This window comes from Podarcis liolepis, assembly GCF_965112155.1.
Source record: "Podarcis liolepis genome assembly, chromosome: 1".
In the NCBI taxonomy this organism is placed as follows: Eukaryota; Metazoa; Chordata; class Lepidosauria; order Squamata; family Lacertidae; genus Podarcis; species Podarcis liolepis.
Window position 1 is genome coordinate 54709604 of NC_139554.1, and position 13875 is coordinate 54723478.

The 13875-nt window shown below is 41.1% G+C and overlaps 1 protein-coding gene across 6 annotated transcripts in view; it reads left to right on the forward strand.

Annotated features, from left to right (window-relative positions):
- LRRC4C (leucine rich repeat containing 4C) overlaps positions 1 to 13875 on the forward strand; it is a 614900-nt gene that overhangs the window by 567395 nt on the left and 33630 nt on the right. The window lies entirely within an intron of this gene.

Below are 13875 nucleotides of genomic sequence, written 5' to 3' on the forward strand. Positions count from 1 at the left end.
GTTAAAGCTTTCTGTGAAATCACAGAATTAGGACAGCCTGCCATCATATTAGGATATTTGTCTCTTTGCTCAGATCCAAAAGGTAAAAAGTCTGTTGCCTTTTAGAGCAATACAAAGTTTTCCTTCCCGTATCAGAGAAACTTGTGCGTATGTCATTAGCAGTTATCCACCCAGGCTACTTTGCTTGCTTAAGAAGACCTGCTTTCCTCCTGTCTTTTTCTCTATCTTCACTGGTAACTTCCTTATAGGCTGAGCAGTCAGTCCTCAGCTTTCTTTTTGTGTTCCTCAACTTCTTAATGAGCATCTGAAATGCATATGTTGGTAGATGTCTCACTTTGATCTGCGTATAGACTGATTGCTGCAAGGACTCTTTCCTCTAGCATTTCAAATATTTTAGATATGAGTTATCCATGTAAATCTTAATAAATATTTATTTCCTCCACGGATAACTCTGGCAACAGTACAGCTTGTACTTTTTAGCATTATTATAAAGGGGTGATCTTGTAGTTGTCAATGTTGATTTAGATTGGTGGAAAACCTCAAATCTGTGGGCCAAAATCAGAATCTCTCTTCATTTCAATGGTAGTTTTATATTGACATTTCAATTAACAAATGTCTTTCTCTGACTTCAGTCCATCTATCAACCCATTTTTTGTTTTGTTTAACTCCAGCCCTATTTTATTGGTTTTCTGGATTCCAGGAAAGAGATCCTAAATGATGTCAAGTGTTGTCTTTGAAGAAACAAAGAATTTGATCATTCTCATACTGAGATGGTTTGGTCATGGTTGTCCTGACTATTCAAAATGTATTATTTCTGTTTAGTTTCCATTCAAGAATGTGCTTCACGAATTGTTAGTGTCCAGAGAGAAAGAGAGATGATACCTATCCTTAATGCATCACCTTGGAATCTGGAGGAGAGACTTGAGCTTGATAAGAGAACATGGGACAGGTGTCCACTAGGAAGGCAGGCTTGGGAAAATCTGTCTCTAGCATTGAGACACCTCTCTTGGTGCTTTCAGCTCTAGCTTAATGCAGCCCCCCCCCCCCGGCCTTTATATTTCCAGCCACTTGCTCACGAAAAAAGCGTGACTTTTATGTATAAGGATCTGAAAGCTTTGTCTGGTTACCCCTCGTTTCCTGCCAACTCTTAAGCCAACCACCAACTGCTGCTTTCTGTTTGTTTTAAGTTGCGGAATGATTATGGTCCCAGAAACCATGGCTAATAAAGAGCTCTGCTTTAAGCAGCACTATGATTGGCCTGGTGAGTCACTGCACTACCCAGTTATTAAAGGTACAGGAGCCTTTCCCTCTTTTCCATCTGGCCACCTTGCCAAGAACTGCTGTTGCTATAGCTGAAAATACTGCGTGGGGAATGTGTGATTAAAGCAGGCTTCATTTATGGTGAATTTCAGAACATTTCCAAGATAAAGGCTATCATTTTGAATTTGTGCACTTGGGAGACTGGGCAGATTCAGTTTGAAAGGAAATGCCCTATAAGCTTGAAAAAGAGACCTGAATGACCTCCCTTATGATGATGTGGAGGAGGGGGTTGTTTTGGAAAGTCTCACCAGTAGATTATTAGTTTAAACTCTTTGGCTTCAGATTGACTAAAAGTAGGAATTGGGCAGTATGATTTGACGTGTATTAACCCAAAAAGTTGAAAGCAGAGATAAAGACAGTACCAGTCATGGGAGTGGCATTGACCCTAGGAAACTTACTGAATTTTATTATGAGGTATAATTTTAAGGCAGGAACACTGAGCTATTAATATAGATTCATTATAAATGGTTGCTGATTGCAAGCCCGGTAGTATGGGACATTGGTTCTTCAGATAAATCATTTCTGAACCAATTTATGGAAACTGCAAAACCTTGATAAGGACGTACAAGTTTAAGATAGTGTAATGGGTTATAAAAACACTGTCCACCCTGAGGCAGCTCATGGAAACTGATAGCAAATTGTGTGTTCTGATGCCTATGGTTATTCACAAAATGGCGATTTTCATGGCCATTTTCAGCTTTACTAATTTTGGTTGAGAAGTGTATGCTAATGAAGATTTCCTAACCAGGCAACGCCGGCTATAATAAATTGTACATAGTGCAATGCCCTTCTGCTTCAGACCTTCTGTGGTCTTTTGTAGTGGGGGGAGAAAGGGGGGGATCCAAGAAGACAGAAGTTACACCTTCATGGGAAAATTGCTATTTGAGGATCTTTTGCATGAACATTTGTATTATATTAATAACAATATAATATACATTGCTAAAAATGTACTGTATACTCAGAAGTCAATTCTATTGAATTCAGTTGAGCCTACTCTCTGGTAATTGAGGTTAGGATTGTAGCCTATATATCATGTAGAAACTTGAGGATCAAACTTTTTCTGTTTCAACCATCAATTTCTTATCTTTCCCCTTTTCCTCTTTTCTTTTAATTAAGCAGCATACATAAGTACATTGATTCTTAAGACAACAGCAGGTTTTCCCTTTGGAATAAGATATGCATGCCATAGTATAATCTGATCAGACAATTCAGAACACTGACTAGTTGTAAATATTATACTATGATTTTACTGTCGTATATTAATAGTCTCAGAGGAGGCTGGGAAGTCCCCATTGTTAAATAAGAAAGAAGCATGTAGATTCCAAATCAATTTGGCCCCTGTTTATATCAGCCAGGTACTTATGTAAATACTTGGAGATTAATAGGGTGAGGTGAGTGAGATGTCAGTGTGAAAGCCAAATCACATTCCATGAATGTGAAAAGCCACACAGAACTGAGTCTGAACATCAAATGCACATTGGTATTATACAGTTAAAATCTGTAGCTGTACTTTTAGGCAAGCTTCACTTAACTGAAGACATCAAGTCCAGGAAATTGGGGGAGCACCAGAAAAGAGAAGAAACCTGTTGGGGTTGTAAATTATTCTTAGTAAATATGATATTCTAGTTAAGACATCTTGCTGTCTCTTTCCAGCAGAGAGTACAAAATGTTGAACATTGTATTCCCCTTCCCATTGGTTAAGAGCTCATCGTTGACTCTATTTTCCTATTTCTTTTTACTACAGGCAGCTTTGCAGCTGATTCCACATGTTTAATAGTATCTGGGTTAGATTCCATTCTGTATTTCCAGGTTCCTTGCAGTATTGTTTGGCAGTCATCTGGGTATTTCCTGTAGTGCTACTCTGATGCTTTCCCTAAAGGTCAGCCCTTCTTCTTCTTTTAAGCAAGAAGCTGTTGTGAAAACAGTGGTAATCTGTAGGCCAACTGACTCTGCCCTTTAAGTAGTTCCTGAGCATCAAGATCCATGCCAAGGTGATGGAATTTTTAATGTTGCCCAGGCATCTTCCCACTTACCTCCCATTCCCTCAATGCATACACCATTCTATGGTGTATATATATAAAAGAGATGAACCTGCATTTTATGGTCCACAGCAGCTACAGTAACTAAAGCTTTGGACTAATTGGCTCATTTTCTTGAAACATCCATTTGTCAATCACTCACAGCAAACATTAGACACGTCTGTTGGAGATTTGGATTCTACCTTGGGACTTGAATGGAATTCTCTTTCTTTCCTTATGCAGCACTACTAATTAGAAATATGCTCTTTTGGTTCAGTGTGCCGAGATTAGCTTAATTTCAGTGAAGACATAATGCTAGGTCCTCGGTTTAAAAATAGGTACTGCAGATGTTTCTGCAGAGGAGAAAGCTTTGAAAATATCTCCTTGGCTGTGTAAGGTTCTGTGCATATGTACTTAGTAGCGGAGCATAATTATATTTTAAATTAATGGGTTACATATGACTACCCTGGAACAATGCTGGACTGTGGTGACTCAGTAGGTAAGTGATTCCTCTCCTCTCCCGAGGCCCAAATTCCAATCTCTGCTGCATTGTATGTATGGCTTTGCATATGTATATATGTAAAATATGTGAATATATTAACTCACTAAATCAGTCGCGCAAGATCAAATTGATTGTGCTGTTGTCTTCAGCAGGAAGATAGCCTGTTTCAAAGGGCTTGGTGCTGCATTCCTCTAGAAAGGAGTGGGTTGCATAGAAATCACTCTGTCATGGAATTACTTCTTCATGAAACCTTTATTTCATCTAATTCTGGCTAATGGAATACATTCAGTAAAAGCAGTGTTGTTTTTTATCAGACTGGGCAAGACTGGTCATCTCTGACCATTGGCCATGTTGGCTGGGGCCGATGGGATGTGTATCCTACAACATCTGCTATAGAGTATCACAGAGCAGCTTTGAGGAATAGTTTGTCTTCACTGTTTTTGGTCCAAAGTTTCATATTTTAAGTTTCAAATGTCATATTTATATTTTAAGTGTTGGACTATATATTTCGAAAGAGTTAAATATTGGCAGTTTTGTGAGGTATTTTATAAGCCATTTCAAATACTTGCTTGGGTTTTGACTGAGAATCTTAAAATGCATATAATACCCACTTTATTTGTAGGCTATGTATGGACAAGAAACAGAGAGAGAATGGTGTGTGTGGGGGGGGGTGACAAAGACAACTAAAGGTAGAATCTGTCCATAGAGCAGTACCCTCCAGATATTGCTGGACTTCAGCTCCCATCATCCCTGACCATTGGCCATGCTGACTGGTAATGATGGGTATTGTAGCCCAACAACATCTGGAATAATAATAATAATAATAATAATAATAATAATAATAATAATAATAATAATAATTTATTTCTACCCCACCCTTCTGGCTGGGTTTCCCCAGCCACTCTGGGCAGCTTTCAACAGAACATTAAAAACAGAATAAAACTGCAAGCATTAAAAACTTCCCTAGACAGGACTGCCTTCAAATGTCAGATACTTGTTTATTTCCTTGACATCTGATGGGAGGGCGTTCCACAGGGCGTGCGCCACTACCGAGAAGGCCCTCTGCCAGGAAGGAACAGTGTTCTAGATGATGATGACAGGTTCTAAATTTAACCCCATGATGTTCATATTATAATACATTGGTACCTCGGGTTATAGACGCTTCAGGTTACAGACTCCGCTAACCCAGAAATAGTACCTCGGGTTAAAAACTTTGCTTCAGGATGAGAACAGAAATCACGTGGCGCTGCTGCCGCTGCCGCCGCCGCTGTAGCAGCAGCAGGAGGCCCCTTTAGCTAAAGTGGTACCTCAGGTTAAGAACAGTTTCAGGTTAAGAACGGACCTCCAGAACGAATTAAGTACTTAACCTGAGGTACCACTCTACTGGCATTGAGGGATTTATTTTAAAGCAGAGATTGTAGTCATATCTCTGAGGTTATAGTTCTGAGCAATCTGTGTGATGAAGGAGCTGTGTTGGGTTCACATATATATGACTAATCTTAATTTCAAGGTGTGAAATTGCACACAATAGATGGATTTTCAGGCTTTAAAACTGAAGCTTAAAAGCCGCATAATGGAGGAATTCTCAGGCAAAAAAGCAATGTAATCTTCTTTTTAAAGAGTCAGGCATTTGTCCTAGGAGAGACGGGGGGACGACTCAAAGAAGAAGAGGAGGAGATTGTTGATGTTGTTTTACTCAGCCCCTTTGAAACAATAGCATTATAGCTTGAATAAACTTTTAAGATTATGTGACAATATTAACCAACTCCTTTCTTGAACAAACGGTGTAGCGACAAAATATTAGTGTATGAGAAACAGTTCTTCACTTCATAGGTAACAAGGAGTAGAACAATGGAAACCATAAAAATACTTGGGGTGTGAGGCCTGTTTCCAGCACGTCCACTTGGCTACACCTCTGTGAGCTGTATGGTTGGCAGCCATAAGAAAGGGCCCTACACACATACCAACAAACATGTTAGCCCAGGATTCCCCCTACAGTGGAGGCGCTTTGCACAATACATTAGTGCACATGAACACCTCCTTTTCATCACTGCCAAAAGTGCAGCCAGTAGGGGCAGGTGTGAAGGAATGAAGGAATGAAGCTGATCCTTCACATTTCCTTTTAACACAGGCATGAGCATATTTGCAAATAAGGGACTGGGCACTGTGTGTATGCATACACACACACAACCAAACACACAGCAGAATGTCTTCTACTGACTACAATAGAGCACTTCATGCAACCTTAATTTCCACAGCAGGAGGGGACCCTGTGGCTGCCAGAGAAGGCCAATATGGGTGCACGGGCGCTCATGGGCACCACATTGGTGATCCCTGCTTTAACACATGAGAGGTTGTGTGAACTTCCATTGAGCATCTGTGTTCATCCTATCTTTAATCTTTTGCCCATCATATATATGCTAGACCTCTGATAGCCCTTCAAACTGATTTTTATTTTATTTTTTGCTTTCCTTGGAGCTTTAATTATTTACCTCTTCAAAGCTGCCTGGCAGTATATAAGCTTCTCCCAGTCCTTTATTAGACTTTTTCACCTTTTGCATCCCTGTAAAACCATGCAGTGTTGAATAAAAGTGACATCTTAGGTTCTCTGAAGAGTTTGTCCTAAACACTTGGCATTTGTTTAACACTTGCATCATTTCAGTAGCATGTTGCAAACCATCTTCTAGAGGTCAGTAATATGGGTACAATTAACTATTAAAATCCATAGATTAACTGGAATACAAGGATAGCCATAACATTTTAAAATCCTGTACAACATGGTATAAAAGAATGGCATGCACATTATGGTATTTTTCATTCTATAACCCTGTACTATGAAAACCATCAGTACTTATAGTCAGTGCTTTTTTTTCTTTAAAAAATGTTTAGGGGTACTCTCATTTTGACTCAAGAAAATCACCATTTTATAGTTCAGATTGGGAAAAATGAATACAGTAAATGGACAAAAGTACAAAGATTCACAAAATGTTTAGGGGTATGTGTACCCCTGCGTACCCCCCTCCCCCCAAAAAGCACTGCTTATAGTACTGAGGATTGCATCTGTCTGTCTGTTAAGAAGAAAACATCATCAATCTTTCTGGCAGGCATTTAGGACTCTCCAGTTGTTACCTGCCATGCTGTTAAATTGCAGATAATTCTGGTGGGTCAAACAGGTAATTAACGGTGAATCAAAGATTGTACTTCATTCACGATTATTAAAGAGCATTTTGTTCAGTGTTCTCAGATGGTTTATGGAAGCTTTTCCAACAGTGTTTCCACACCACATGAGTCAACTGAGTTGGCTTTGGCTGTAAGATTAACTCTTGAGTGGCCTTTTGGAGCTAGAATACCTTCTGATCAGTCTGTGCAGTGATCCTAAACAGAGTTAGGGTTGAATCTATGACACCAAAACCACAAATGACATGCTAAGTGTTTCTGACTTGTACAATTTTTAAAAAACCTACAAAGTAGTGGAAAAATTATTGTTATTATGTATTTATTTATACCTTGTCTTTTTCCCTGACAGTTGCCTAAGGTGGCTTCCCCACCAGCCATCATGAATTTCCCATCAATTAACTGAAAGTGCCCCTTTTAGTTCATTCAGCTTTCATCTTCAACATAAGGACATGTGTGGGGTGAGAGCGGGGACAGGGGGGCTGCTCCTGTGTCCTACCCTGTGCACCTTCTCTGTGAATCCCAATGTGCCCTGTGGGAGGACTAATTGCAGTGGAAGATGTGGTCGATATAGGGAGAACTTGATTGCTGAGATATTTGTTGCATTTTCATTTTTCAGACATCCATTTTGGGAAAATTGATCCTTTGCAAAAATTGCTATGTTAAAAGAAAATAAAATTGGGCCATCAGGCCAGGCCAAGAAAGTGAAAGAAACTGGTAGATCACACTATTCTGGATTCTGCTTTGATCCAGCCAAATGGTGACGAAAGTACTTATATGATGATCATGCCTAAAATTGTATAAAGCACTGTGGAATAATAATAACAGGATTGTAGGGGGGCAGGGTGAAGAAAACTTGGATAGGACTTCATATATGTGCAGAATCTTGAGAGATTGGACTCTGTGCTCTTATAGCAGGGTGCAGTACACCAGTGTTTCATATATAGTGGTTTCTCCTCTTGTCAAAATCTTTGCAGAAGACTCAAGTATCACTGTGTTCGCTTTTATTATGCTCCAGTTTGCCCTCCTTCCCTCCCCCCCTTTTTAATTGTTCAACATATATTGGCATAATTATGGTGCATAATTATCCATAAACTGCCAGCCCTTCAGAAGTCATTTTCCTGCCCTGAATATAAATTTAATAAATAAAATATTGTAGGTTGGGGGTGTTGTATTTGTTTATGCAATTTTGTGATCCTTGGATGAAGGGCAGTATAGAAATTTAATGAACTAGCTAACTAACTAACTAACTAACTAACTAACTAACTAACTAACTAGAGAGCTTTCTCAGAGATGAGAATGACACACAGTGCACAAATAATATGAGGAAAATCTCTCTGTCAGGAGTTCAGCCTACACTCGAGTAGGACCCTGGCAGAGACACATGCCTGACTCGCATGTTCCCTCCCTCCTGGTTGATAGTTCAACCCAACCCACAGCGACCGATGTCAACCGACACCGGTACACTTTCGCAGAGTTTGCGCATCTGCGTGACAGACCTCAGCAACTCAGCGTTTTGGCTAATCTACTTTCTTTACAAAGAAACACACACTGAGCACTGCAACATGGCTCCCTCCCTCTCTAGCATCAGACAGCAAAGAGAAAAAAGAACAAAGGACAATAGTCCCACTTCACAGAACACAGTAACACAAACATCCTGTCTCTGGCACTTCCCACTCTGTGGAGTCAAAACATACACCATCATGTGTATGATAGACAAAAATCCCATGATTGCAATCATGGAGCAGGAATTCTAACACTCTCATGCTATCCATGGGTGGCTAAATATGTGGATGTCATTAATAGATGCTGTAGAGTGGTGGAAGACACAAATTTCTGTGAATAATAAGAAGGGAAACTTAAACTGTTAAATTTCTCATACTGTTACATTACTTCAGTCAAATTAACTATCTTTCATTTACTTTATTTCCTAATTAATTTACTAAAATTAATGTCTCAATGTAATTTAAATTTTCAAGGGTATAACTTCCACCTAAATCACAGGCAATTCATTACTTCAAAAATCAACTTTACAATATTCCCTATATCAAGGGAATAATACGTTAACCAATGAATACCTTCTCACATTCGATAGATCTTATTTAAAGCTGATTTTAAAAGGCCTATTTTAACCTGAGTTATACATGGATCAATTAATTTCACTGACTGATATGTTTAAACGTAAGACTTTGGTTTATATTCATTTTTTAACTACAGTTATTTGATCCTGCAAAATCACATATTCTTTCTCAATTAACATATTCCCAATGCACATAATATGAATGACATTTTATTTATGAGGTTCAATAAAATACATTTTTATTTATTAAAGAAAGCAAAAAAATTTAGGCCTACTGTGATGGCAAAGACTGCAACCTGCCCTTTAAGATGGATGTTCCACTTCTAGGGTTGGAGGCAGTGTGTCCCCGAATTCCAGTTGCATGGAATTAAAGGGGAGAACAGTGCTGCTGTGCTCAGCTTCTGGTTGTGGCATCTTGTTGCTACTGTGATAACACAGTGTTAGACCAGATGGGCCTTTGCCCTTAGCCATCATGCTCTTTTTATATTCTTAAGGCAGACAAGCAGACCAGCTATTCCTGTGCCACCTTGTTTAATTCACCAGAGCCACTGTAGTTTTATTTATTTATTTATTTATTTATTTATTTATTTATTTATTTTATTCATATCCCACCCTCCCCAGCCAAGAGCAGGCTCAGGGCAGCTAACATCAGGTATAAAAACAATTGATTAAAATACAACTTAAAAACAAGACTAAAATACTACTTAAAATGCAGGCTCATTTCAGTGGAAGCTCAGATCAAAAACTGGTTTTTTTTTGGGGGGGGGACATAAAATCCTCACCAAGGTCAACTATCCAGACTGGTCCTACATGGGCCAGAAAAGTCCCCAAATAGGGGCTCCATCACAGAAGGAAAAGGAAAGAGGGGGAGGGGATCAGGCGGGTTCCAAGCCAAAGGCCATGTGGAAGAACTCTGTCTTACAGGCCCTGTGGAACGAAATCAGATCCCGCAGGGCCCTAGTCTCATGAGACAGAGCATTCCACCAGGCCGGAGCCAGTGTTGAAAAGGCCCTGGCCCTGGTTGAGGCTAATCTGACTTCCTTAGGGCCCAGGCACTTGAAAAACCCACTGGCTCAGCCAATTTTCTATCCTCAGTAGAGTATGAAAACAATTAGGTATGGAGTGAGTAATAAAATGACAAATTTAACAACAACAACAAAACTTTTAAAAAACTTAACCTTTTCCAGTTTTGGAAATCTGTTCTTAAAAAGGAAAAAGTTAAGAACACTTTGAATGTTGATACCTAGGAGCAAAATCAAAATGACAGAAGAAATTGTATCCACCTCAAGCTAGACTAGATTACTTTTCTCACCTGCTCAATACTTTCTCAGAGCTGAGCTTCCAGTTCCATTTGCAGCCTCCTTTCCTGGCTTCTTCCTTGTGCAGTGCTTCCACTGTGCTTCCTTACTTTGTCATTGAAATCCTGCTCAATATTGATCCAGAGCAGAACTCCAATGTATAGATAGCAGAGTAAAAATTTAAACACATTGCAGGATTCCCACAAAATAGGCGAGAGGCAATTGTATTTCATCCAGCAGGGCTTTACTGCTACTGAAGGCAAATGAGCATAATGGTCACAAATTTAATACATTCAGGATTGGCACTGTCCTTAAGAAATCCAGTTGCAGCAGACTTAACTTTAACTTACGATAATTTATAATAAGTCTAAAACTTTAACAATAGGCATACTATATACAGAACACCACACCAGAAAGAAAGAGAGAGAGAAAGGGAAAGTGAAACCCAGGCTCCTTCTTGCCTATTATTATAGTCAGCATGACCTTGACAGAAAAGATAACAGAACCAGTTTAAACCAGCTGTACTCAGCTTCTCTGAAGGAGCAACCCAAACATCATGAACCTTCTGCTTGTTTCTTTCACACAGAGAAGCTTCTCTTGAATTAAGTAGAATGGGAAAGATACATTGGATCAATATTTTATGTACTAAGAAATGCAAACTGACATACTTCCACAATGTTTCAATTTGTTTCCCCACCACCATCATTTCAGCATTCACACAAATACTCCCTTTTTCTCTCTCTTCCACTATGATCATACTATGTTTCAACTGTCTCCTTATACACATTATTTCCACTCTCCCCCTGAACCTCATGGTCAGTTAGAAGGGGAGTACACTTGTGGATAAGTTTCCATCCTTTCAGCCTGCTCAATTTCTCTCCCTTAAATCTTGAGGATACATGTTTCCTTAACTACCAAGTTGCTGGGCTGCATATTTTTTTCTTCAGTTAACTTAGAACAGACACATATTTTTTTTTACAAAAAGGAAAGAAGGGAAAAGAAAAAAATGTTCTTGTAATAAAGGAGAGAAAATGAAATGGTGGAGCAGTTTCATTCTTTCACACCTACAATCAGTCATATACCTAAGATATAGTTTGGTAAAACGCTTCCTTAACTTTCCAGACAGATTTTGCAGTCTGTCACTCTATGTAAAATGGAGGAAAATATTCTGTTCACTTATTCTTCCCTTTATATGAATAAAAAAGGAATCAAAACATCAAGGATTGCAGTTTCCATATTTTAATACAGTACTGATAGCTTTATGCATATTGTTATAACTCACATGATGTATAAAGGGACCCCTGACCATTAGGTCCAGTCGTGGCCAACTCTGGGGTTGCAGCGCTCATCTTGCTTTATTGGCCGAGGGAGCCAGCGTACAGCTTCCGGGTCATGTGGCCAGCATGAGTAAGCCGCTTCTGGCGAACCAGAGCAGCGCACAGAAATGCCGTTTACCTTCCTGCCGGAGTGGTACCTATTTATCTACTTGCACTTTGACATGTTTTTGAACTGCTAGGTTGGCAGGAGCAGGGACCGAGCAACGGGAGCTCATCCCATCACAGGGATTCGAACTGCGACCTTCTGATTTGGCAAGTCCTAGGCTCTGTGGTTTAACCCACAGTGCCACCCGCGTCCCGCATTTGATGTGTAGTCCAGTGTTTCCCAACCGGTGTTCCGCGGCACACTAGTGTGCCGTGAGACGTTGGCTGGTGTGCCGTGGGAGGGAGGCGGGCGAGGCGGGCGGTGAGAGGCGGCGGCGGCGAGGATCCGCGTCGAGCCGGGGGGGGCTCCGCGGTGGTGGTGCCGAGGTTTCTCTCTCCATTCTCCCCTCACACACACACACAGGAAATAACACAGGATCAGCTGACAGGACCCAGCCAATGGGGCGGCGGCGGGGCAGCGCGTGCAAAAGGGAGGAGCGCGAGACAGCGGATGAGGAGGAGGCCGGCATGTCCGGGCAGCAGCAGCAACAACAGCAGCAGCAACTCCCGGCGACGGCTCCTCAAGCCCCGGGCAACCCTACTCCCTCACCGGCCTCGGCCGCCCTCCTGCTCCACCCGCCGCCGCCTCCCCCGCCGCCGCCGGCCACCTCGGCCCCGCCGCCGCCCCCTCCTCCGCCCGCTATCGCCGCCACCACCACAACAGCCGCCGCCGCCTCAGCTGCCACCGTCCCTCAGTCCCTCGCTTTGCTGCCTCCTCCCCCCCCCACCCCCAAAGCTTGGAGGTTCCCCGGCAAGGGGGAGGGAAAAAAATTGAAAACTTACACTTTCGTGCATCCCTCCCGGCGTGACGCTGCGCGCTGACGTCACGGGGCTGTAATGGTGGTGTGCCGCGAGATTTTTTTCATCAAACAAGTGTGCCTTTGCCCAAAAAAGGTTGGGAAACACTGGTGTAGTCAGACCCTATTAAGATTAGGCTTTGAGCATAATGCGTAACTCTTTCACCCCTGCTTTTCTACTACGTATTGCTAATTCATGTTTGAGTTAAATCTATGAAGTTGAACTAGACTAAAGTTTTCTGCCCATTGCATATCAGGGTGAGGGGAGGATGTTAGTATTTTTTTGTTATTAATATGTTGAAAGACTTAATCATTACTTTTTCAGAAGTACCACTATCATATACCTGAACAAAGAGTACATAATTGCCTTGTTTAGAGTAGGGAAATTGGAGGAGGTAAATATTTGTTGTTGTTGTTTAGTCCTTTAGTCATGTCTGACTCTTCATGACCCCATGGACCAGAGCACCCCAGGCACGCCTGTCTTCCACTGCCTCCCGCAGTTTGGTCAAACTCATGTTAGTAGCTTTGAAAACACTGTCCAACCATCTTGTCCTCTGTTGTCCCCTTCTCCTTGTGCCCTCCATCTTTACCAGCATCAGGGTCTTTTCCAGGGAGTCTTCTCTTCTCATGAGGTGGCCAAAGTATTGGAGCCTCAGCTTCAGGATCTGTCCTTCCAGTGAGCACTCAGGGCTGATTTCCTTCAGAATGGATAGGTTTCATCTTCTTGCAGTCCATGGGACTCTCAAGAGTCTCCTCCAGCACCATAATTCAAAAGCATCAATTCTTCGGTGATCAGCCTTCTTTATGGTCCAGCTCTCACTACCATACATCACTACTGGGAAAACCATGGCTTTAACTATACCTTTGTCGGCAAGGTGATGTCTCTGCTTTTTAAGATGCTGTCTAGGTTTGTCATTGCTTTTCTCTCAAGAAGCAGGCGTCTTTTAATTTTGTGACTGTTGTCACCATCTGCAGTGGTCATGGAGCCCAAGAAAGTAAAATCTCTTCATAAATGTCACTTTATAAATGCAAAGTTATAAAAATTTCCCTGTGAAGGCTTTACCTGGCTATATATCATAGAGTCAGTGAATTGTAGAGTTGGAAGGGACCCTAAGGATCATCTAGTCCAACCCCTGCAATGTAGGAATATGCAGCTGTCCTATATGGGGATCATTGATGTCATTTTTAGACGATATCATGGGTTC